This window comes from Megascapheus bottae, chromosome 14, assembly GCF_031878675.1.
Source record: "Megascapheus bottae isolate mThoBot1 chromosome 14, mThoBot2.hap1, whole genome shotgun sequence".
Classification (NCBI taxonomy): domain Eukaryota; kingdom Metazoa; phylum Chordata; class Mammalia; order Rodentia; family Geomyidae; genus Megascapheus; species Megascapheus bottae.
The window spans coordinates 13,584,866-13,608,743 of NC_143522.1; the positions used below are offsets into that span (position 1 = coordinate 13,584,866).

Here is a 23,878-nt window from a genome sequence, read left to right on the forward strand (position 1 = left end):
CCCGGCCCGTATCCTGTGCTGGTCACAGCTGCCAGATTGCCCCGCCTGGGTGGCCTCCAGGAGCTGGGAGTGAGGAGCCTGGTCTACACAGGTGCAGGGTGCTCTTTGGAAAGGTGTTTTAAAAAGACAGAACTGGTAAGCTGGAAATTCGATGTTTTCACCCACAGATTTTTTTTTTTAATCTGCATAACGTTGCGTTCTTCCTCCCTTTTCCCCTCTCTCCCCTCCCAAACGAAGTTCAAGTCAGTCTTTCTTTCCAGCTTTTATCTTCGCGCCCCTCCTTCTTCCTATCTCGCCTTTGAAGAACCATTGAACCACATGGATAGAATAACTATTCTGGATCCTGTGGGGCTTCCAAGGGTGTCTTATCCTCCCCACTCCCCCCCCACACCACCACCCTGGCACCGACTTTTTCCTTTTGCTGTGGCCCACTCCCGGGCTCAGAAGCAACTTCACCGCTTGCTGCGGGTGAGTTGGGTGAATCCGACAGTCCTGTCTTCCCCTGTCGACCTTTCTGGCTCTAGATTTAGGATTTTCAGGGGTCCTTTAGATGCTCCCAGATTTAGACAAAGGGTCCAAAGAAAGCACTAGTCTGGGAGATGGGATGGTGAGGGGGCTTCTTAGTTAAGATCCATTAGCCTGTAACGTGGCTTTTCATTCTCTTTCAAGGTGTGTACTTATCCCAGCTGATGGGGGTTGAGGATCCTTTGGGGGGGGGAATAAGTGAGACTTGATGCTTGTGGGGGGCATTTCCTCTCATAAAATGACCAAGGAAGACAAATATTGGATGCTTAAATTATTTAGACTCTTTCTCTCCAGAGGTGACTTCTTCAGTTGAGCTGGAAATCTTTGTGCGTTTGTCCCTGGCTCAAGTCATAGTCAATCAATATGAAATGTGTAAGGGAAAGTATATTGTTTGATTGTGTTGACCAGGAAAGCCAGAAGCAACGGGAAGGTTAGCAACCCGCTACGGCAGGACCTGACAGGAACTGAGAGGCTTGAGTTTCAGGTGAAAATGTGAACAAGAAGACACAGGGGTGAGAACAGCAAGGTCCTGGAAACCAAGGAAAGGCTTGACTGTGATTTGAATCCTCTGCTGTTTTCTTGGGGGGTGGGCTGGAGGAAGCTCTTCACTCCAGGAGGCATAGGAAAAGCCAGAACTCTATCTGCCATCTCGGCTGAAATCTGGTCCCTCTAGGATGTCATTTCTCAATGCCCAGAACTGCTAGACACAGTCCTGAAGCACTTAGGTAGACGTGGGTTCCAGTGTTGTTTTTCTTTTGGCATGGCACAGGACAGCATCACTGCCAAGGTCGAGCATGGCAGGCCAGCAGCTGGTATCTGTAGGAGGCATTTGACCTCTACCTCAGGATCTGTGACTGGAAGCCTTGGACCATCAGTAGTAAAAGTCACAAAACGGGGGCGGGGGGCAGGGATGTGCACTTTGGTTGATTGGAAAGACACTGGATGAACCCTTGACTATGGTGATGCTGCTTTACAGATAACACATATGTGAAGGGAGTTGTATGCCTTGTGCAGATGGCTTTAACCCATGCAGGTTAGCTGATATCCCCGGGACCTGGGAAAACCCAAAGGCACAGGGAGCAGAGTTCAGAGATAAAGAACCTCCTCTTACCACCACACAGATAACATTTTGTTGTGTGTCTGTGCCATCTCACTTTCCCAGGTCAGAAATGAAACACACACACACACACACACACACACACACACACACCTCTTCCTACTTTCTCTCCTTCATTTTCCTTTTTCTGTAGCCAATCCTGTGGGTGACTCCATTACCCTTTCTAATCAATATTTTATGTACATATATAATCAGCTGGAGTGGAAGCCAACACGCTCCACTGTGTGCCTGGGAACAAATGTGTCCCTGACAGGATGGCTGGACACCCTCAGCACAAAACCCAGAGGGGTAAGGGTGGCCTTACCACTATTCGATGACCACTTTGTGTTGTTGCAGAAACAAAGAACGAACTGTCCTGAAGGTAAAATATGTGAGTTCACACATAGGAAAAATGCCACATGGTAATTCAGAATCAGTGACCCAGAGAAAAACAAAGGGGGAAATTAATTTTTAATGGTACATTTTAAAATAAATCAGAGTTGAGGACATCCGTCTTGGTTTTCCAATGGAGGGGCTTTAGAAAATAAACTCTTCTGTGACTACCATCCTTCTGGATGGGCAAGTGCCAGTGGGACTTGTTCAGCCCCCGGGGCAGTAAATGGAGAAAACATTAGGTCAGTCTTGCAGGGCTCCATCGAAGCCTTGCTAAGGCCCTTTCCAGCTCAGTGAGATCCTGACATCCCTGGAAATTTCCTATTGGAGCTGATTCTTTCTCCAACTCCTTTCATGTTAGAAACAATCCTCTATTTTACCAATAATTAGGTGAATGGATGTTTACTTATTTAAAAAAAATAAAAGATAGGAAGGTAGAAATAAGGAAAGCATGAAAGAGAGAGGCAGGAAGACAGGAAGGAAGACAGGAAGGAAGGAAGGAAGGAAGGAAGGAAGGAAGGAAGGAAGGAAGGAAGGAAGGAAGGAAGGGGGGAGGGAGGGAGGGTGATAAGGAGGGAAGGAGGGAGAGAGAGTGGGAAAAGAAGGAAAGGAAGGGAAGAAGGAAGGAAGGAAAAGAACCTGATCTGTGAACAGGAACCTTTTCATTCTACAATGTGAGGAAACCAACGAATATCCTGTTCAATCCAACAGAAAAGGGACAGAGGGGACTTTGGAGGAAAAGCACTTGGAGACTGGTGGCCTCACTGCCTTCCTAGAATGCTTGGCCCTGGTGTGTGTGTGTGTGTGTGTGTGTGTGTGTGTGTGTGTGTGTGTGTGTGTGTGTGTGTGTGTGTGTGTAGGGGGCACCCTGGTAACTTCTCTTCATGCTCTTGAAATTGGATATTTTGCCAAATGATTTTTTTAAAGAATCTATAGCCATTGAATAAGTTTGTCTCTTCCTTAGTCCTCTAAAAAATACCTGGTTTCTTTTGAGCAAAGATCTGCATAACAGTAGCAGGCCATGTAAATAAGGATTGTGAGATACACTGACAGTGCATCCGGGCATTCAGGCATGGCTGTGGACAGAGACAGCTGCAGAAGGAGAGAGAATTCAGCAGATAGCAGAATCAAGGCAGGATGCTTTGGTGTTGGGTCTCCAGCACCCCTTCCTAGAATTGGCCTCCTCAGGACTTTAAGTGGCTTCCTTGAAATAATTGAAGCCCTTTGTGGTTCCAAATTTAAGAGAAGTGTTTCTACCATAATCCACCTCTTCAAAGTAAAACCTGACCCCACATTCTGATGTCCTCCCTCTTCTACTGACCTTCACAGGGTCTCTCCATTGTTCTTGACAAAAGGCCTTTGAAGTACTCTTGTCCATGACTGAGAGTTCTGCTCAGACCAGCCAACCCTCCTCACGGCTCTCAACCCTCACTCCAGGAACTCTATCTGGACTCTAGGGACTCTTGTCCAGTATTACTAGGTGGCAGAGGACCCCCCAGCTATCTGGAATGCTCAGCTTCCAGTGTCCTTCACCATCACCACAGTCCCTATGAGTACAGAGGCCAAGAGGGGGACAGGAGCACAGGCCTGCAGAAAGCTCCCAGGAGGCTGGAAACGGTGAAGATGCACTGTAACCAAACCAAGAAGCCTAGAGGCTTCCTAACCATCTTGCCTGCTCCACCTTGAATCTACCTGCTTGATTTCAAGGGACAAATTGGGGGACATTTTTAGCATGTGTGTGCTGGAAGCCCAGATGGAGCTGTGTTTCAGTGCAGTCTAGCAAACTCACACCACTGGGAAATGGTCATGGACACGGCCAGTTCTTAGAGGAAGAGCCCATCAGCTTCAGCTGGCCCCCATGTCCCCTGGGCTATCTGGGATGGCCTGGAATAGGATTACATCTGGTTGTCCCATCCATGAGTCCGGCCGAGTCCCTGTATGGGGAGGTTGTGGTGTTTATAATTGCAAATGTAATTAGCAGACCAGCCATGGGGGACTGGATGCTCAACTTCTCTGCACATCACGGTGACCCCTGCAATAGCTGACCTGGCAGATTAACCTAACCCCCCTCCCCCTGGCAGGACCAGCCTGCCTCCTGCCACTGGTGAGGCCACTGACCTTCTACTGACAGTGGCAGCACTGAGCTAAGTCCCTCCCCTTCCTTGGAAGGACAGTGGTTGGGAGAGGCTTAAGTAGTTGAGGGTTCTTTATTCCCTAGGGCATTGGCTAGTGACCCTCCCCTCTTGGGATGTGACCTTACACAGGGATGTACTGGAATACACGTTCCTCCCTTGATTTCCCAGCCACCCTGGAGGATGCTATGGGAAGACTGAGTGCCTTCCAGTAAGCCTTGTGCCTCTGGGTGTCGTGCTAGAGAACTCTGGATGCTAAAGAAGATGTGAGACGACTTCTGCCTGGTGCTCCTAGGGCTGCAAGGCCATAAATTGTGTTCACCATCACTCCAGCCTCTTCCTAGAGACAGCCTTAGGAGGTGAGAGCCTGTTGGTACCTGGGCTCTGAAGGAGAGTCTGCAGAGTGGTCACTTCTGGCCACTCTGCCCCTGAGATCTTTGGGGAAGGCTGGACACTGGTCCGCTGGGGGTCAATGTGTGTCGAGCAGCAGAGACCCCCAACTAAGCATTCAATAAAAAGACACCCAAAACACTGAGGGAGCGGGAGATGGTAGCCTTCTGGTGATTTCTCCTCCTTTGAGTAGCATATCTGCCTCTTTGAGGAGATAGAAAGATCTCCTCTCTCAGGTGCCTTGTCTTTTGGTACTGGTCAGAATGAAAATCAGAAAGGATCTCAAGAGGATCTTTATTTGTAAGTAATGGCTTAAGAAAGTGTCAGGTATTTGGGGGAATGCCATTAACCCTCCGTGGTATAGAATCTTTCTATACCCCAAATATCGAAAGCTATGTCCTTCCCTGAGAGTTGTCTGGTAATGTGCCAGTGTATTGCAATGGGTATTCCCTTCTGAAAAGGGTGATGGTGGGCAGAGGGCTCTGTTCTGTAAACATTCACCCTGTTGCCACCTTGCCTGGACTGAGGTCAGGCCCGGGTATCCTCCTAGAGGGCCTGCCCTGCCTTCCACTGGTTGGTCCATAGCATGAAAGGGGATGCAGAGGCAGAGGGACCTGCTGCCTGGTCACCCCTGCAATGCAGATGGTTTTATTCTGTGTAACAAGCCTGTTTTTAGTTTGCTGGCCCGAGTAGGACTGGGACAGGCTGCAGAGAAGGAGGGGAGGGTGCTCCCCTTCTCTGGATGGCCACCCTGGAAGGAGAGCACTTGAGCCATCTGCCAAGAGCAAGTCCTTTACCTCCTCTCCGTCTCATGGATGTCACCACTGATGGGCCCTGGCTCAAAGTTTCAGTGTTTTCTTAAATCCTCCTGGCTAATCTGCCCACAGAACTTTGAGCAAGGAATCAGATAAGGTAGGGGAACATGGCTGGCTAAATGTCTTCAACTTAGAGCCCTTTGAGCCAGTACTTGTGATTCGTGCCTGTAATCCTTGCTACTCAGGAGACTGATATCTGAGGACTGTGGTTCAGAACTATCAGAGGCAGGAAAGTCCATGAGGCATCTATCTCCAATTAATCATTAAAAAAAAAAAAACACTGGAAGTGGAGCTGTGGCTCAGACGGTTGAATGCCGACCTAGACCAAAAAAACTGAGGAACACTGCCCAGAGCTGAATTCAAGCCATAGTACTGGCAGCTAGTTAATTAATTAGTTAAATAGTAAATAAAAACAGAATTATCTGAATTTAAATGAAAATATTTCCTGGAGGGAAACATTACATTGGTGATATAATTTTTCTTCCATCTTTATTTTATTGTACTTTTAAAGCTCTATCCATTTTGGTCTTAGAAATACTTTATTTTCTTTTTAAAATATCTCTCCTTTGTTCCTTAGGATGTTAAAATATTCTCTTTAATATTGTCATCCAGCATGGACCAGGATCAAACCTTTTGTGGGAATGGTTTTCTGGAAAAATGTTATTTTATTCTTCAATGTCATTTCATCCAGGGGTCGAAAGGCAGTTCTACAAACTCTGACAAGGTTTTGTTTTTATCCTCTGGTTTCAAATGTGATCAATTTTCATTTAAAACTATCTCAGGGTCCTCGCCTGCCCATTATCTTGGGTCCTTTCTTGCCAATTATATCTGCAGCCAGCCTCCTGTCCTGACTTCGTATTTCCTAAACGGTGTGTGTGCCGGACCCAATCTCAGCCAGACTCTTTATTCAAGGAAGTGCTGTTTGAATTTGGCTCTTTTATTTCTAGTTGTGTGAATTAGTGCAGATATGTAAGTTAGGTGGAGGTTTGAGTCTTTTTTTAATCTGTTTGAGCAATTTTGTGATATTTGCTTCGATTTCTAGATTGAATATTTTTAACCTGATTGCACTTCAAAATACATACTTTGAAAAGAGTTTTGAACATCCCCGGACTTCTCAAAGATCTCTTGGCTTTCAAAGTGGGTAAAGAACAAGGGTTACAGTGTTAGCAACAGAAGGAGATAGATGGCTGATGTTTTACATAAGATTTCTCTAGGGTTTTACAATTTTGCATTTTCTTTTGTCTTCACTTATTTTCCCCTTTCTATTTACATCCCAACTTGCTGTAGCTTATCCTTTTCTTGATAACCCTTCTCAATTTCATTATCTGGAGAAAGGCGCATCGAAGTGTGAGTCTATGTGTGAGCCTGTGTATGTGTGTGTATGCACATGGCTGAGTGCCAGGCAGGTGAACTCTCCATGCAGAATTACTGTCTGATCCACCCATCAAGTCCCTTATCCACTGTCACTTGCCTGCTCACCTGTTCGGATGAAAAGAATAAAAAGTGTTAAAAAAAAAAAAACCCACTACCGTATATAGGGAATTCCAGGCTGGCTGTTCTCTTACCTGGGGAACTAGGTAAGAGAGTGAGGTGAAAGGTGCCTGTCAGAAGAACCAAACTCTTTTTAAAACCAGTTTTTTAATCTTGCCCTCCCCTCTCTGCCTGGCTCTGGGAATCCTAGTTTGGGATGTTGGTGGCTCAGAGTGAGTTGGTATAGGCTTTGGATTTTCTTCCTCACTGATCAACAGTGAAAAAATAAAAAATCTCCCCTCTGAGAGTAACCAACCCTTTAGTACGCACAGTATAACATTTGTTTATGCTTTGTCATTTATCTGTTGAGTTGTCGACATTGTCTACCTCAACAGTCAAGCTTGACTGTTTGGTAGAAAGAACAAGTTTTTTGTTGTTGTTGTTGTTTTGGTTTTTGTTGTTGTTGTTATTTTGAGAATTAACAGCAATAATGAGATGATCATAATTACGACACCAGTCTCATAGCATCTCCCGTTTCCTTCTCAAGGAGCGCAAAGGAGTTCTCACCATCAGATTTCTTATAGAAACTGGGTGAGTGTAGCTGGGTCTTATGTCCTGAAACATAAATATTTTTTATGCAAACGTTAGCATAGAGAGGCTTCGGGTTCGCATGTCTGAATTCACCCAGGAGTAAAAGCAGCTGGGTGTCTGGCTAAGAGGCAGGTAGAGGGAAGGTGCCTTCCTGTAATGGGGGGCATTTTGCCTTTGAATGCAGCTGTGAGAAGTGTTCCCTGTGAAGGATGCATGCCAAGTGTGCCCACCACCAGTGGAGTTTGAGCTGCTCCACCTCACACATCCCCCCCTCCAGCTGTGTTCTGGGGGGGAGTTTTGCAGACCAAAGACACACAGAGGACAAGAGGTTAGGAACAGGGACATTTGGTTGCTGTCTTGGTCATTTGGAATCCATAGGACTCTCTCCTTGTTCCTGGGTACCTGGGCCTATTCTCCAGAGGCCTGAGGTCCCAGAAACCTGAGCCCCCTGGGTCCCCATGGCCCCTCATGTGGCTTTCTATAGTGACTCCCAGATCTAACCCCTACTTGTATACAAACTGGGTTCATCAGATAGATTACTTTTGAGTTCGGCATTGTCTCTGTTATTTCATCTCTCGTGTGTGTGTGTGTGTGTGTGTGTGTGTGTGTGTGTGTGTTTCTGTGTCTGTATGTTTGTGTGTATACACACATGCATACCTGAGAAAAATGAGGTGACTCTGTTCCATCTACTGTACCAGGGTCCCTAATTGTCTGCACATTTTTTAATCACCTTGGTATTCTTACTTGGGTTCCCACTCCATTTTTTTCCCTCCTTCAGGTCAAATAAAAGTCTGAGGTGTTGGATTATTAATTGATTATTAACTGATTTAGCAAACCAAACATGCCACCCTAAGGAGCACAAGAGTTTGGCTGTGTGGCTCAGGCCAAGAACTACCCCCCCCCCCCAGTCAGTGAGAAATTTTATAGCTGCAATTCCCTTGTTGGACCGTGAGTAAAAAATTAATTCATGAATAATAAAAACCAATCAGTCTTGTTGAGTTTAAGAAGGATTAGGAGAAAGGGTGTTTTTTTCCTTACAGAGAACACTCAGAGTCTGTGTCATGATCAGCGAGTATTCAGGGATGGCCTGAGTATGCTTTTATTCACAGCAAATGAGCTGTTTATTATTTCCAGATCTTTCTTACATGTCCTCCTCAGTTGTAGGGCCAACTTGCTGAGGACGGCTTTGTCTTTCCTCCCTCCTTCTCTGCCACAACCCTGTATTGCAAGCCGTGGTGGTCTTTTGAAATTAAGACAGCTTCCTGGGTAAGTGACATGTAACCAATTAACAAGAGACCTGGCATTGCATTTTGAAGAAACCTATTTATTGACAGCCTGGAGTCCCTTATAGTTTCTCTCCTCTTTTCCAGGAAGTTAACTGAGTGCAAATGTACATGCCTTTGTAAGAACTACAGAAATCAGATTTGTAGATTTATACAGAAATGAGTCTTTTTCTCCTTTTTTCAAAAAAAGAGAAACATTTTTGTTTATATTACGTTACACAGGGTAATTCCCAAAGTACCAGGTGCATTAAATGTCAGGGTTTTTTTTCTTGATGTTCTTTGGCCAGTTACTTTTTTTTTTTTTTCCCGGTCATGGGGCTTGAACTCGGACTGGGTTGCTGCCTCTGAGGTCTTCAGCTCAAGGCCAGCACTCTACCACTTGAGCCACAGCACCACTTCCAGCTTTCTGGTGCTTAAAGATAAGAGTGTTGTGGACTTTCATATCTGGGGTGGCTTTGAACCGTGATCTTCAGATCTCAGCATCCTGAGTAGCTAGGCTTACAGGTGAGAGCCATCTATACCCAGCTGGCAAGTTACTTTTTTGTCCTCTAGTACGGCTTGAGATAAGAGTTGTCCCCAGCGGTAAAGCTGCTGCCTGAACTGATTATTTTGTTTAATATGATCATATGGTTTGGGTTTTCTACATGTAATACAGGGGATTAGAAAGGAAATTACCATTTGGGGTACAGATGATGAGTAAGAAATTTCCTCGGAATGAATTCCTATATTGTCAGCCTCTTGGGTAGGGTTGTCGGATAAAATATGAAATACCAAGTTAAATTTGAATGTAGGTAAACAACATTTTTTTAATATCAAGTAAATCCCGTGCGATACTTCCCTATTCATGTTTATTTTTCCTAAATTTCTCTAAGAAACTCATTTCCCTTAATTATTCCCCCTGCTTTTAAAACAAACACAGCGATCATATGTACTGTCGTTTTTTCTTCAAGTTGTTTTTTAAAAGGACCATCTTTAACTTTTTTGTTGCCATTCAATGATTAGGCTGGACATTCCCTTAGAAGTTAGTAGGCTCCTGGCTTCTATCCTCCAGGTATTCTGACAGAGTTGTAATTAGGCAAATAAATCTGTGCAGTGGGGTCTCCCAACAGCATCCATGACTGCTGAATTTAGTCAGGGTCACATCTTTTGGGGGACTCCTCTCCACCTGGTGTTTCCCTGGCAGGCTGGCTGGAGAGGTGGCCGGCCTGCAGGAACTGGAGCTGCAGCTGCTCCGTGCTGGGCTGTGCCTAAAAGGGGTGGGGGGGGGGGTGGTCCAGGCTTCTCCGGGAAGCTATGTAGACCCTGCCTACACCAGTGTCAGGTGGAAATGCAGAGAGAACCAGCGACCAAACCTAAAACACAGCCATCTGGGACTGTGGACCAACTAGGGCTGCCAGCAGGGTACCGGTGAGCCCCAGTTGCCCTCACTCACCTCCCTGAGCACCAGTCTGCAGCCTGGTGAATACAACCATTGTTTTACTCCTCCTGCCCTCGCAGACAGGGTAGGGAAATGGAAGGGCTCTAGAGCCCCCTACAGGCTCCGGGTAGTACTGCACCTCACCAGTGCCAGCTCAGTAACTGGGTGTTGCCTGGGCTCCTGGGGGAGTCTGGAGGGTCCTGGGCTCAGGGGCATCCTGTGGAAGGCAGGTGAAGACAGGATCTCGGAGGAACTGACTCACCACTCTGGTTTCAGAAAGCAGCTACAGTTCTTTGGCACAGCAGCTCCTTCTCCATATAGAATGTCTGTCTCTTCACACACACACACACACACACACACCATCTCGTGTGCATTCACGTGGCTTGCCTGACCTCCAGACAGACTGGAAGGTGTTCAGGACTCCCCACCCCAACACACAGCTGCTGAATATGCAGAGGCAAACTGACCTCTGACCTGGCCATGCAGCTTAGGGGGTAGAGCACTTGCCTAGACCTGGGCCTGAATGGCCAGAATCACCAGAAACAACAAACACGTAATGACCTACCCCATAGCCTTGAGCTGAAGAGCTCAGAGACAGTGCCCAGGCCCTGAGTTCAAGCCCCATGCCCCCCCCCAAAAAAAGAGCATGAGTTCCCGAGTTCCAACCCCAGTATGGACACACACGAATAAAGAGGGGCAAGGAAGAAAATAAGGAAGGAGGAAGGGAAGAAAAGAGAGAGGGCAGGAGAGAAGGAAGGAAGAAAAAAAGGGGTAGAAATAGGCACAGCCAATCAGCTTCTAACCTCTGTCCTCATCAACGGGAGTATTCGCGCTCCCATGAAAATTGACACGCGCGGGCACATCAGTCTTTTTCCCTCGGTTAGGGGTTCAGCATTGTCTGCAGACCACCAGCCACAGCCTGGCTCCCTTGAGTCCTGCTCTGGGCACTGACTCATGACATGACCACCCTGCACCTCAGGTCACTTGTCAGCAGTGACGCGTGCTGGATTGTTAGAAAGAACTAAAAGCAGGGACTGGCTCACAGTGAGTACTCATTTTAATATTTCTTCCTGAAACAGAGGCCTTCCCGAGGGAACAATGCAAGGGGTTTTTTGCTGGGCTTCCAAGTCTAATTTCCTGACTCTTCTGCTCTCCTGCCCATGCCCTTTGGACATGAGTAGCTGAGAGCAGAAAACACTGGTGTTCCTAGGGAAAGGCTTGATGGAGAGGTATGCTTACACCTTAGGGCACAAGGAGATTGCGCCCAGACATGAAGGCCTTACAGTCACATTGCCTCAACCTGGAGTATCGGGTGAGGCAGACACAGGGGACCCTGGGACAGAAATGGGGCAGAGCCAAGCTCAGGCGTGAAGGGAGGTTCCCTGGAAGACTGCCGCAGGGGGCAAGGCAGCCATACTGGATTGGTGGTGGTGCCCATGAAGGTGATGACCTGCTCATATGAGGGATGGACAGGATATTCCTCCAGTCTGAGCATGCGCTGTGAACCGCTTCGGCTGTGGTGTGCCACAGTTGTTTGTGATGCTACAGGAGAATGCAGATTGAAGATTTGGGGCTGGCAGCAGTGAGGACGGTGGAGCGCCAGGGGAGAGATAGTGAGCTGGGGCCCTTGCCACCTTCTTCTTGATGGTTTCCCTAGGTCCCAGCCAGCACTGAGCCTGGAGCGTCACCTTGTCCCACTCAGAGTGACTGCTTGGTGACCCACATGCATCCCCACCCGGGCCTTGACCCGTCACATTCCCAGTGATACTGGAGCTAGGAGATATGGGACATCTGGTAATGGCTGTAACTGCTCAGCTGTGTAGGACAGAATGTCTGTCTCCTGGCCAGGGTCTCGTTTTGTATTTTTAAACTCCTGGTGTATAGACAAATGCCCTTGGAAGTGACCGTGCCAAGAAAGAAATAGCCTGGGAATTAGATTCTTGCTCCTTACTCTTTATGAGCATCTTCCCTTTGATCTGAGCTCCGTAGGACCTGCTGAGAATCTGTAAGTCAGGATCAGGCTTCAAGAAGGGGGAAGTGAAAAATCTGAATACCTTTTGAGAACATTTGTGTCTCCAGCTAAACTGCTTATGGTCAACCTGTTCAGTTGTTCAGGCTAGTCACTGCTGTAGAGCCTGGTTGAGGAAGGGATCCATAAGGTGTGAGCCTGGCTTTCCTAACGCACAGTAAAGCTCACCAGGCAGGGAGAAGAGGGCAGCAAGTCAAGGAGTAGAGGAATAAAAGTGCCAGATCCCATTCTGAACTTTTCTTTCTGTCTCTCTCTGTCTGTGTCTGTCTGTGTGTCTGTCTGTGTGTCTGTGTGTCTGTCTGTCCGTCTGTCTGTCTCTCTCTCTCTGTCTCTCTCTCTCTGTGTCTCTCTCTGTGTCTCTGTCTCTGTCTCTCTCCCTCTCTCTCTCTCTCTCTCTCTCTCTCTCTCTCTCTCTCTCTCTCTCTCTCTCTCTCTCTCTCTCTCTCTCTCTCTCTCTCTCTCTCTCTCTCGTACATGCCATACCTGCTGCCTGAAGGAATTTGGAAGGTTTTGTATTCTGTGAGTGGGTCCCCTCAGCTGGGCAGGGGAGGGGAAGGAACCTCACTCGCTCTTGGCACTGGCCACACACACGTGTGTGTGTGTGTGTGTGTGTGTGTGTGTCCACCCATGTACATGCGCTGGTAATAGGGCTTGAACTCAGGACCTTACTTGGCTTTTCCACTCAAAAAACTGACACTCTGCCACTTGAGTCACACTTAACTCTTCTGACTATTTTTACTGGTTAATTGGAGATCAGAGTCTTTGGGATTTGTCTACCTGGGCCGATTTTGAATTTTGATTCTCAGCTCTCAGCCTCCTGAGTAAGTGGGATTGCAGACATGAGTCACCAGCGCCTGGCTTGTTAAGTGTGTTTTGTTTTAATACTATGTTATGACATTGCTTGACGTGATATCACAGCAGTCCTAGAAAATAGAAAATCTTGGCAGCAGGAGACAGGTCCCCAAGACTGCAGGAAGCTACATCTATGATGTGGGCCTGGTCTCTCCAGGCTGAGCCATTTGGGGCTTTTCCTACCCAGTTCCTTTGTAATCCTGGGGTTCTAGGCCGGTTTCACAGATCTTCATTTTCCTGCTGCTAATGACAACAATACTAACTACTGCCCCCTGAGCACATTGCTTGGCTATATGTGGGACCTCCCCCCACCCCCTTCCCACCCAAGGAGAAGGCAGACTGTGGGAAGCCGAGAAGAACCCAGGAGGCTTACTCATTCCAGTGCCCTCATTTCGCAGACAGGGAGGCTGAGGTCCCAAGTGGATAAGTACCTTCATGATAGTGCTATGCTTAGGTGCAGAATAGGCCTGGGCCTGGCTACTTGGCCTTACCAGGCACTCTGTTTCATCCTGGCTATCTTTCTGGGCATCAAGGTGATATGCCCTCCATTTCTATCAGGCCTCTGACCTAGTGACAGATGCTGAGGATTTGAACTCTGAGCCTTAGAGCTGGGTGGTGTCAATTGTGATAATGCCAGGATCCCCACAGCTCTCCTACCCTAGCTGGGGAGAGGAGAGTGCAGGGGTCAGTCAGAGAGCCAGAGGAAGGCCTATCAACTGACTCAAATAATTCCTGTGTAAGAAACTTAAAGATCAAAAGCAGGTACCTATGTCTTATGTCCATCATTCTATCGACTCAGAGCTTGAGATCTGAGGATCATGTTTCAAAGCCCGCAGAGGTAGATTCTCATCCCCAGGGAACCTTCAAAAAGCCAGAAGTGGAGAACTGAAACAGTGGGCATCTTTAAATAAACCTAGAATCCAGTGCTAGGCACACAGACCTCAGAAACTGGGTCCATCCTAGCCTGAGCTCTTATCTATCCACCTCTTCTCTCAGCTTACCAGGACCTTGAAGTAGCAGCAGCAGCAGCAACAGGCCCAAGTGAGCCTCAGCCCACAGGTACCCGCTGTAGACCCACACAGGGCTTCTGCCTGGTTGGCAAGAACTAGCCTTTCCACCGGGTACTTTCTATACTGCACGCCTCATGGAGCCAGGCCCAGGGAACTGCAGAGGATCGTGACTGGCTCACCTGCCTTAGAAGCCATTAATCTTGTGTCTCAATGGACTCTCGCCTGCCTACGCCAGCCGCCCTGGCACTGATGGGTGCAGGAAAGGACATGAAAGAGGCTCTGGGCTCCTCTCCATGGTGGACTATGACCCTGGAAAGTATCATCTGGTTTTTTTGTGTCTCCTGATACCAATCCCCCAGGTCAGGACACATCAAAGAGAGCTGTGCCTGGTGAATTTCTCATTGTTGCTTCTCTAGCAGGACCTTGGGATTCAAGGTCATAGCCAGACACACTCCAGAGGCTGGGACTTTCTGCCTTATAGGAGACTCGGGAAGAGTCTTGCTGAGGGTCACCTGAGATCCTCCTCACTGCACACACGAGGCCAGCCCTGGACCCACCATGCAAGTGAGCTCTTGATCTATCCTGCTCTAATCTTCCCTGAACGGATGGAGCTTGACCTTGGCCATGGGAATCTTGGTATTAGCCACAGGACAAACTATTTATGTATCTATCTAGTTATCTATTTATTCCTTCCTTCCTTCCTTCCTCCCTCCCTTCCTTCCCCCTTCCCTCCCTTTCTCTTCTTTTCTTGTATAGTAAAAAGGCTGGAGCCAGGCACTGGTGGCTCACACCTGTAATCCTAGCTACTCAGCAGGCTGAGATCTAAGGATTATAATTTGAAGCCAAGTTCCTAAGACTCTTATCTCCAACTAAAAGCTGGAAGTGGAAGTATAGCTCAAGTGGTAGACGTTTGCCTTGGATGGAAAAACTACGGACAGCACTCAGGCCCTGAGTTCAAACCCCAGCACCTGTAAAAAAAAGAAAAAAAGAAAGAAGAAAGGAAGAAGGCTGAGAGTTGGGTGTGTTGGCATGTACCTGTAACCCCAACAACTGAAGAGTCATAAGTAGGGGATTTAAAGTTCAAGGTCAGACTGGGGAAAGAATACAAGACTCTGTGTGAACTCAGGCCTCCAGGCTTCGAACCCCAGAACTGGCATAAAAAAAAGCAAAAAAAAAAAAAGGCCTGGGCACAGGCTTAAGTGGTAGAGCCTAGCACATTATTCAAGGTCCTGAGGCCCTGAATTCAAAGCCCATACTCACTTTTCCCCTTGACAGTGTGTCCCTTTGCTTGGTAGTGACAGAGAACACAGTACTTCCAGGCACGTGGGGATAGTCTCTCAATTTGTTTTATTTGTTTTTGCTCTTTGAACTGTAGTGCCTATAAGACCAGCCTGGCCTTGTTGGAAAATGGTTTCAAGTTCCTTGTTGGAAAATTCATCCAGTGTGTGTCTGAATTTTACCATGTGCCAGGCATACACATGAAGACATACTTTACCTAATTTCTGTTTTTTAATCACACAACCATGCTACAAGGGGATTTGTGCATTTTTTTTCTTTCCTCACTGAGATAGAAGCAGAGAAATATTATCCTGTAACACACAGAGCTCATAGCATGGCCTAGTGGTAGAGTGCTTGCCTACCATGCAAGAAGCACTAGGCTCAATCCCTCGCTACCACATACACGGAAAAGGCCAGAAGTGGTGCTGTGGCTCAGGTGTCAGAGCGCTAGCATTGAGCAAAAAGTATCCAAGGACAGTGCCCAGGCCCTGAGTTCAAGCCCCATAACTGGCAACAAACAAACAAAAACAAAACAACAGCAACAAAAAAACACAGAGAGCTGATGGGGTGCAGTGGCTCACACCTGTAATCTTAGCTACTTAAGAAGCTGAGATGTGAGGATTGTGGTTCAAAGCCAGCCCAGACACTGAAGAATATGAGACTCTTATTTCCAATTAACTGTTAGAAAATAGAGAAGTGGAACTGTGGCTCTAGGGGTAGGGTGGTAGCCTTGAGTGGAAGAGCTCAGGGAAGTTCTTAGGCTGAGTTCAAGCCCCGTGACCCCACCAAAAAAAAAAAAGTCTCAGGGACTTTTTAGTACCAGGACTGGCTTTGAACCACAGTTCTCAGATCTGAGCCTCCTGAGTAGCTATGATTACAGGTGTGAGCCATCGCACCCTGCCTGGTTAGGGATCATTTTAATCCTCATCTCTAGATGTAAAGCTTGTGTCTGGTTGATTGAACTCCGCAAGGACCCCTTGGTTCTTCTATGTCCCTGGCTCCAGTCTGCCTCTTGGCAGATGCTAACTTCTGGGATGTGATTGTTTCCCTGGCTGTGCATAAAGTGTGATTGGTTATTTCAATCAGCATAAAAGCTTGATTTTAAAAAAAAGATGCCACACCTTCTGCAACCTAAGGAGAAGGGTCCAGGCCTCTGGCGGTTCAGTGATTTTAGGTGGGTCACTTAGAACTTGTGTTCTGTCTGTAACTTAAGGCTAATTGCGGGCGAGCTCATGGGGGTGCATGCCTGGGAATCAAGTTCTATTGATGACCCCACATTCCCTCCTTGTTGGTCTTTGACTTCTATTGTGTATTGTTGCTGGTACTGAGACTTGACTTCTACTAGCTTGTTCACAGCTGGTGCTCTCCTGCTTGAGCCATGATTCCAGTTGAACATTTTTGTGGGGGGGGGGGCGGGTCATAGGACTTGGGCTCGGCTCAAGGCTACCACCCTACCCTGGAACCAAACCCCACTTCTGTTTCCTAGCTTAATTGGAGACAAGAGTCTCAGGTCTTTTTGTGCCCAGGCTGGCTTTGAACCGAAGATCTAAGCCTCCTGACTAGCTAGGATTAAAGGCATAAGCCACCGTGCCTGGTACCAGTTGAACTTTTTTGCTGATTAATTTTTTATTGCTGGTTAGTTTTACTTCCCTGGTGGACTCTGAACTGTGAGCCTAGAGTCTCAGCTTCCCTGAGTAGCTAAGATTGCAGCGGTGAGTGGCTGGCATTGCTGTCTCCTATGGAGAATGAGTTGTCTTCCTTTGGGGTGGATTTAAATTTGAAGGCTGCCAAGGTCATTTGGAGGGCAGTCTCAGGAATTAGCTGGGTGACAAAGCTGAGCAAAGCAGTTTTTCATTACAAAGGTCGAGACTCTTCTCCTCAACTAGCCTGGCATTAAAGGCAGTTCCCAAGAGGACCTCCAAAAATGCTGTGACCAAAGGCAGCACCACTGGGGACTGGAAAGAGAAGTCCAAGGTGACCACATTGAAGGAGATGGCACTGACCGGGTGTATAAATGTCTGTTGGTCACAATGGCTCTCCTGACTTCACAGTCACACCGGCTGCTCCTGACCATTTGTCCCCACTTTGGAGTTTATGTAGGTATCCCCAGGAACTCAGATAATGTGTCAGCCACCCCTTAGCCTCTGTCCCTGCTTCATGCAGAATTGAGTAATGGCCCAGCCAGATGCTGAGAACTTTCCCCATCTAAACGGTCAAACCTGCAAATTACCTAGCAGAGCCTACGTTGTTTGGCTGGGGAGGGTCAAATGAAGCAGAGCTGGCATGAGTCTAGTGAGAGATAGGAAGAGAGACACAAAAGGCTCCTCCTCCTCCTTATTCACTTATTTGCTCTTAAGAATTAGCCTGGCAATCGGGTCCCCTTTTCATACGCTGCCATCCTCTGGGGGGTTTCTTCTGGGAAAGCCATCTGGGAAAGAGAAACATTTCAGACTTTTGCACAAGAACATAGCAAGCGTGGAACATCCAGGGAAGAGAACTCTGAATCGTGGCAGATGCCCTCCAATGCCTTTCTGCGGACTTGGAAACAAGGGAAAAGGAGAACAAGAAGGAGCAGCAGCTGAGGAACCTTTCAGCACTCTCTGCAGCCTAAGATTTGTCTTTAGTGTGGGGTTACAGTCTTCTTCATTTTAGGTGTGTAAAAATGTCCTTGCCTTGCTGGGAGCAGGAGCAGTGGCTCACACCTGTAATCCTAGCTACTCAGGAGGCTGATATCTGAGGATCCAGGTTCAAAGCCAGCTCAGCACAAAAGAACCTGAGACTCTTATCTCTAACTAACTTCTAGAAAATGGGAAGTGGGGCTTAGCTCAAGGGCAGACCTGTAGCCTTGAGCTGAAGAGCTGAGGAACAAAGCCCAAGCCCAGGCCCAGGGGTAGGGCAGTAGCCTTGAGCTGAAGAGCTCAGGGACAGCGCCCAGGCTGAGTTCAAGCCCCAAGACCCACAAAAAAAAATAGCCTTGTCTTTATGAACTGATTGTTGAGCCCTCTTTCCCCCCATGCTCCAGCTAGGCTAATAGTTGATTCTGCACTGATTCATTGGACCCTGAACTGGGCAGAATGGGCTAGAGTTGGATGTATCCTGTGAGACTGAATGTTGGAGATACCCTGGCCTAGAGACCAGAAATAGGAAGCCAGGCATCTTCAGGCTGGACCTTCAGGCTCTGAAGGGACCAGAAGACAGAAAGCAAAAGCATAGCACAAGCATTGGTGACCTCTGACTTGGAAATAGTCCTTAGAAGATGCCTTGCCATTCTGTGTGAGTCAGTAGACAGTAACAAAAGATTTGCTCTCTTGTGGGCCTGTGCCACAGTCCTCCTGTTTTCAGGATTCTGTTCTGAGGCGGGGGCCTCCTGCAGGGAGGTGAAAGGAGTATCTTACTTTGGCCATAATTAAAGCTCAGGTGCACAGCTAGATATTCATATGGAAGGCCTCAGAGGACAAAATAGTCAAGATTAGTCAGTTCTGCAGCCATCATACATGAAAAAAAGGTGCTATCTTGATTTCCTGGTGGTCTTTGCAGCCACGGAGTGTTCCAATTAAAAAAATAAAATAAAATAAAACAAAACAACAAACCTCATGTGAGGCACTGGTAGCTCACACGTGTAATCCTAGCTATTCAGGAGACTGAGATCTGAGGATCATGGTTTGAAGCCCACTGAGGGTAGAAAAATCTGTAGGGGGCTGAGAGTATAGCCTAGTGGTAGACTGCTCGCCTAGCATGTGCCATACGCTGGGTTGGATTCCTTGGTACCACATACACAGAAAAAGCCAGAAGAGATGCTGTGGTTCAAGTGGTAGAGCCCGTGGATAGGCTGCTCTTCGATGTTGGATAGTGGGGAGATTAGAGAACATGGGGAGCAGAACGCTGGGAGAGAAGAGTGACTGTGTGTTTGCTGTGTGTGTCCAGAGGAAAGGCAGAAGAATATGGGTACAGAACATTTTCCAGCCTTCATCCAGCTTGCTGCTGACAGAGCATGTGCACAGCTCTATCTTTGCCTTGGTGCCTAAGGGCTGGGGGTGCCTAAGGCCATGGGAGGTAGCCCCTGACCTGACAACCAGGGTAGCAATATGGGCGCTAATGGGGACAGGACCTTCTGGTCTAATAACACAGGACTTGGATAAGTCTGGGTACTCTCAAACACCCAGCATGCTCTCTGACCATCTGCTAAGTAAACAAAGTCATGGTCATAGCATCAGATTTTGTATTGGGGTATTCATTACCTGTGTGCATGTGCCTGTGTGGATGCAGATGAGTGTGTGTATGTGTGTGTGTGTGTGTGTGTGTGTGTCTGTCTGTCTGTCTGTCTGTCCTCAGCTGCTAGTACTTACTAGGGACCTGTCCTATGCCATATGTACCCAGACCACAGTAAATGTATTTCTGTAACTTTAAAACTACTGACCTTGCATTATACTTCTGTACTTGATAATCAGCTCCCTCTCTCACTAAGTCCCCTTAGCTCACTAAGGCTTCCAAGACCCTAGTTCCCTGCCAGAGCCATGTCCAGGCCTCTAGTATTGTGGATGAAAAACTGAATATACTGCTAGGTGACCTCTTTCTGGGTCACTGCCCTAGAATTTCAGCCTTCTATGAACCGCTATCCTTCCACCAAGCCCCTCCTATTCCCTAATCTTGTCTGGGAGAGCAGCCCCTCAGCACCGGGCCCTGCCTGTAATGAATGGAGTGGCCTTGGCAGCCTGGGCCTTAGGATTGTGTGCACAGCCGTGCAGATCGCCCCCTGCTGGCCAGATCCTTGTTCTGCCCAGGAAACTAGCTCTCAGGCTGCCGAGCCACCTCCAACTCCAGCTTCAGGTTGCCCAGAATCCCAGAGCACTGGGATCTGAGCCTGATCAGGAGCCATTCCTGCTGCTGACCTCATAGCCTGGCACACAGCCATGCAGGAGCTTAGTCATAGCTGTTGAGTACTTTACCAATCCAGATCGTAGCATCCATACCAAATACCCTCACAATTTGGGGGCTCTAGTGTAGAGCACCTGCCCACAAGCAAGAAGCTGTGAGTTCAAACTCCAGGATCACACACAATCATTATACTAAGTGTAATGGGGCTCAACTGTAACCCCAGCACTATAGAAGCTGAGGCAGAAGAATAGTAAGTTCAAGGCCAGCCTGGGCTATGTAGTGAGATGAGAAAGAAAGAGAAAGGAGAAAAGGAAGGAAGGGAGGAAGGGAGGGAGGAAAGAAGGAAGGAAGGAAGGAAATAAGCAAGGAAGGAAGGAATGAAGGAAGGAAGGAAAAGAGAGAGAAGAATATCATTCTATTGCCAAATCTATTGAGGAAGCCGGGTGCAGTGACTCACATCTGTAATCCTAGCTACTCAGGAGGCTGAGCTCTGAGGATCAAAGCCAGCCTGGGCACAAAAGGACCTGAGACTCTTATCTCCAATTAACCTCTAGAAAAATGGGAAAGTGGGGCTTGGCTCTAGGGTAGGGCTATAGCCTTGAGCTGAAGAGCTGAGGAACAAAGTCCAGGCCCAGGGGTAGGGTGGTAGCCTTGAGCTGAAGAGCTTAGGGACAGCTCCCAGGCTGAGTTCCAGCCCTATGCCTCCCCCCCCTCCCCCGGCGCCCAATCTATTGAGAGAAAGGTGCTGTCCGTAGATTACTCCTGAAATCCAAGTCAGGAGGCTGAGATCTAGAGGATCACAGTTAAAGCCAGCCAGAGCAGAAAAGTCTGAGAGATTCCATCTTCTAAAATAAACAGCAAAAAGCAGGGCTGGAGGCATGGCTCAGGTGGTAGAGTGTCAGCCTTGAGCCAGAAAACAGAGCAAGAGTGCTAGGCCTGAGGAGTCCAAGAGTACTCAGTACTACCAAAACAAACAAACAAAAAGATGGGGCTGAAGGTAGCTCAGAGGTAGTGTATTTGCCTAGCATTGCAAATCCCTGAGTTCATGGCTGCTTTCTCCACGCCCCCCCCCCTTATATGAATGAAGGAGGGTGTTGGGGAAGAAGAGAGAAGAAGGGAAGGGAATTCCAAGATGGAGAAAAGATAATTCCTATCCTCAAAGAACTTGGCTGAGAAGAAATGCCCAAAGCACCACAAAATACACAGGACTGACAAGAAAGTTGGTGCTAAGCAGCTGGGCCAGGACAAGAAGAAAGAACTAGCTTTGCGGAGCACTTAATCAACACTGGGGATTTTTCTAGGTACTCAGCCTCAGACCGGAAACTTAGGGGCAGGATAATAAAACGGCAGCCTGGTGTTACAGTGGCTACCGTTGGTGGACACAGGGGATCATGGGCAAAGGGGCACAGACAGTTCAGCAGCTGGGCATCAAGTGCACACAGGCTAAGTGGCAAGGGACCTGCTTAGAGAGGAGCTGGAGTGGGGCTTGGTTTGAAAGTGGAAGTCACGTTGAAGCTGGAGATCTGGAGGTAGTAGTGACATTGTTTGGGAGTGTCCCCGGCCCTTGTCTCTTAGAGTTAAGGGCACCACTCTGGCGACAAGCTTCTCCCTTAATACAGCCTGAACATTTTATCTCTGCATTCCCCTTTGGAAGACTTGGTTTACAGATCCCAGCTCAATACCATTAGTGTATATCTGCAGAGGCCTTTTGTAAAATTGATTAGAAAGTGGGCTTTGGTGAGTGGGGGCAGGGGCGGGGCCAGCCTAATCAGATTTGAGCATGAGATGGTATCTAATTCTCTGCATCTAGCCACTGGCTTGGGGACCTCCCTGGGAGCCAGGGGCCACCTAATTTGGTTTGCGAATACATTAGCCAAACAAGCTGAGGGACCTCCTTTGGGGAGAGGGGTTTGGGAGGGGTAAGGGGGGGGAAGCATGGAAGAGAAGAGTTTATTGCATTGGTCTTGCCTGTGAACTTTACTGAGATTATCCCGGGTGTGTATTTCTAATGTGTGATGTCTCTCCATCTCATATGGGAGAAAGAAGCAGGCTTATAAGGTCATTTGTTTTACACTTTTGGTTTGCTATTTATTAAGCCCCTGGGAGCCCATTTTACTTTTCATTTTTCAATCTTTTTTTTAAAACCAGTATTGGGTGGGGTTTGAACTCAGGGCCTCCCTAGGCTATTTTTCTCTCACAGCTGGAAAACTGCCACTTGAGCCACACCTGCAGTACCAATTTGGCTATTTGCTGGGTAATTGGAGTTCAAATCATGGATTTTTCTGCCCAAGCTGGCTTCAAATCTTGATCTCAGATCTCAGCCTGTTGAGTAGCTAGGATGACAGAGGAAATCTAGCTTCATTTTTCAGTCTTAAAAAAAGGTAACACAGGCTGGGAGTTTGGCCTAGTGGTAGAGTGCTTGCCTAGCATGCACGAAGACCTGGATTCGATTCCTTGGTGCCACATACATAGAAAAGCTGGGAGTAGTGCTGTGGCTCAAGTGGTAGAGCTCTAGCCTTGAGAAAAAGCCCAAGGACGGTGCTCAGGCCCTGCGTTCAAGCCCCAGAACTGGCAAAAATAAATAAATAAATAAATAAAGTAACACATTTAGCTGGGTGCCTGTGGCTCATGCCGGTAATCCTAGCTACTTAGGAGGCTGAGATCTGTGGTTTGAAGCCAAATTGGGCAGAAAAGTCTGTGAGATTCTTACCTCCAACTAAGGAGGGGTGAGGGCAGGGATAGAAAAAGCTGGAAGTGGAGGTGGAGGTGTAACTGAAGTGGTAGAGTACCAGCCTTGAGTGAAAAAGCTAAAAGACAGTACAAAGGCCCTGGGTTCAAACCCCAGTACCAACACACACATACACACACACACACACACACACACACACACACACACACACACACACACACACAGGGTAACATATTCACATGCGTAATAATCAGAAAATCAAACCTCAATGCAGCAGTGGTACTCACTAGATACTACACTGAAAATGAACTACACAATTTGCAGTGTGAATGGGATGGGAAAATCTAGAAGAGAGCCAGGAAAGGGGTGGCATAGTCCCCCCCCCAAAAAGACCAAGCAACCAAACTACATATATATATTGCTAGTCCTGGCCTTGAACTCAGGGCCTAGGCACTGTCCTTGATCTTCTTTTGTTCAAGGTTAGCACTCTACCACTTGAGTTGCAAGATGAGTTACAGATTTTTCTGTTTATGTAATACTTAGGAATCAAACCTAGGGCTCCATGCATGCTAGGCAAGCAGTCTACCACTAAGTCACATTTCCTGCCAAGAAATGTACTCTTTACCTGACTTTGTCACTGTAACCCCTCTGTCTATCACCTTTCTAACAATTAAAAATGTTAAAAATAGAGCTGAGAATTTAGCCTAGAAGTAGAGTGCTTGCCTCGCATGCACGAAGACCCAGGTTCAGTTCCTCAGTACCACATACATAGAAAAAAGCTGGAAGTGGTGCTGTGACTCAAGTGGTAGAGCTCTAGCCTTGAGAAAAAAAAAGCCAAGGACAGTGCTCAGGCTCTGAGTTCAAGCCCCATGACTGGCAAAAAAAAAAAGTTAAAAATAAAGGGCCAGGAAAAAATGTTTATGGAGGGAGGGAGGGAGGGAGAAAGAGAGAAAGGGGGGAGGGAGGGAGGGAGAAAGAGAGAGGGAGAGAGAGTGAGAGAGGGAGAATACTTAATGCCCCAGTATAAAAAAGC

General features: G+C 47.5%; 1 protein-coding gene across 1 annotated transcript in view; it reads left to right on the forward strand.

Moving 5' to 3' along the window:
• The window catches only part of Esrrb (estrogen related receptor beta), an 87,168-nt gene that overhangs the window by 948 nt on the left and 62,342 nt on the right, over positions 1 to 23,878 (forward strand). The gene's annotated exons all lie outside the window — the stretch shown is intronic.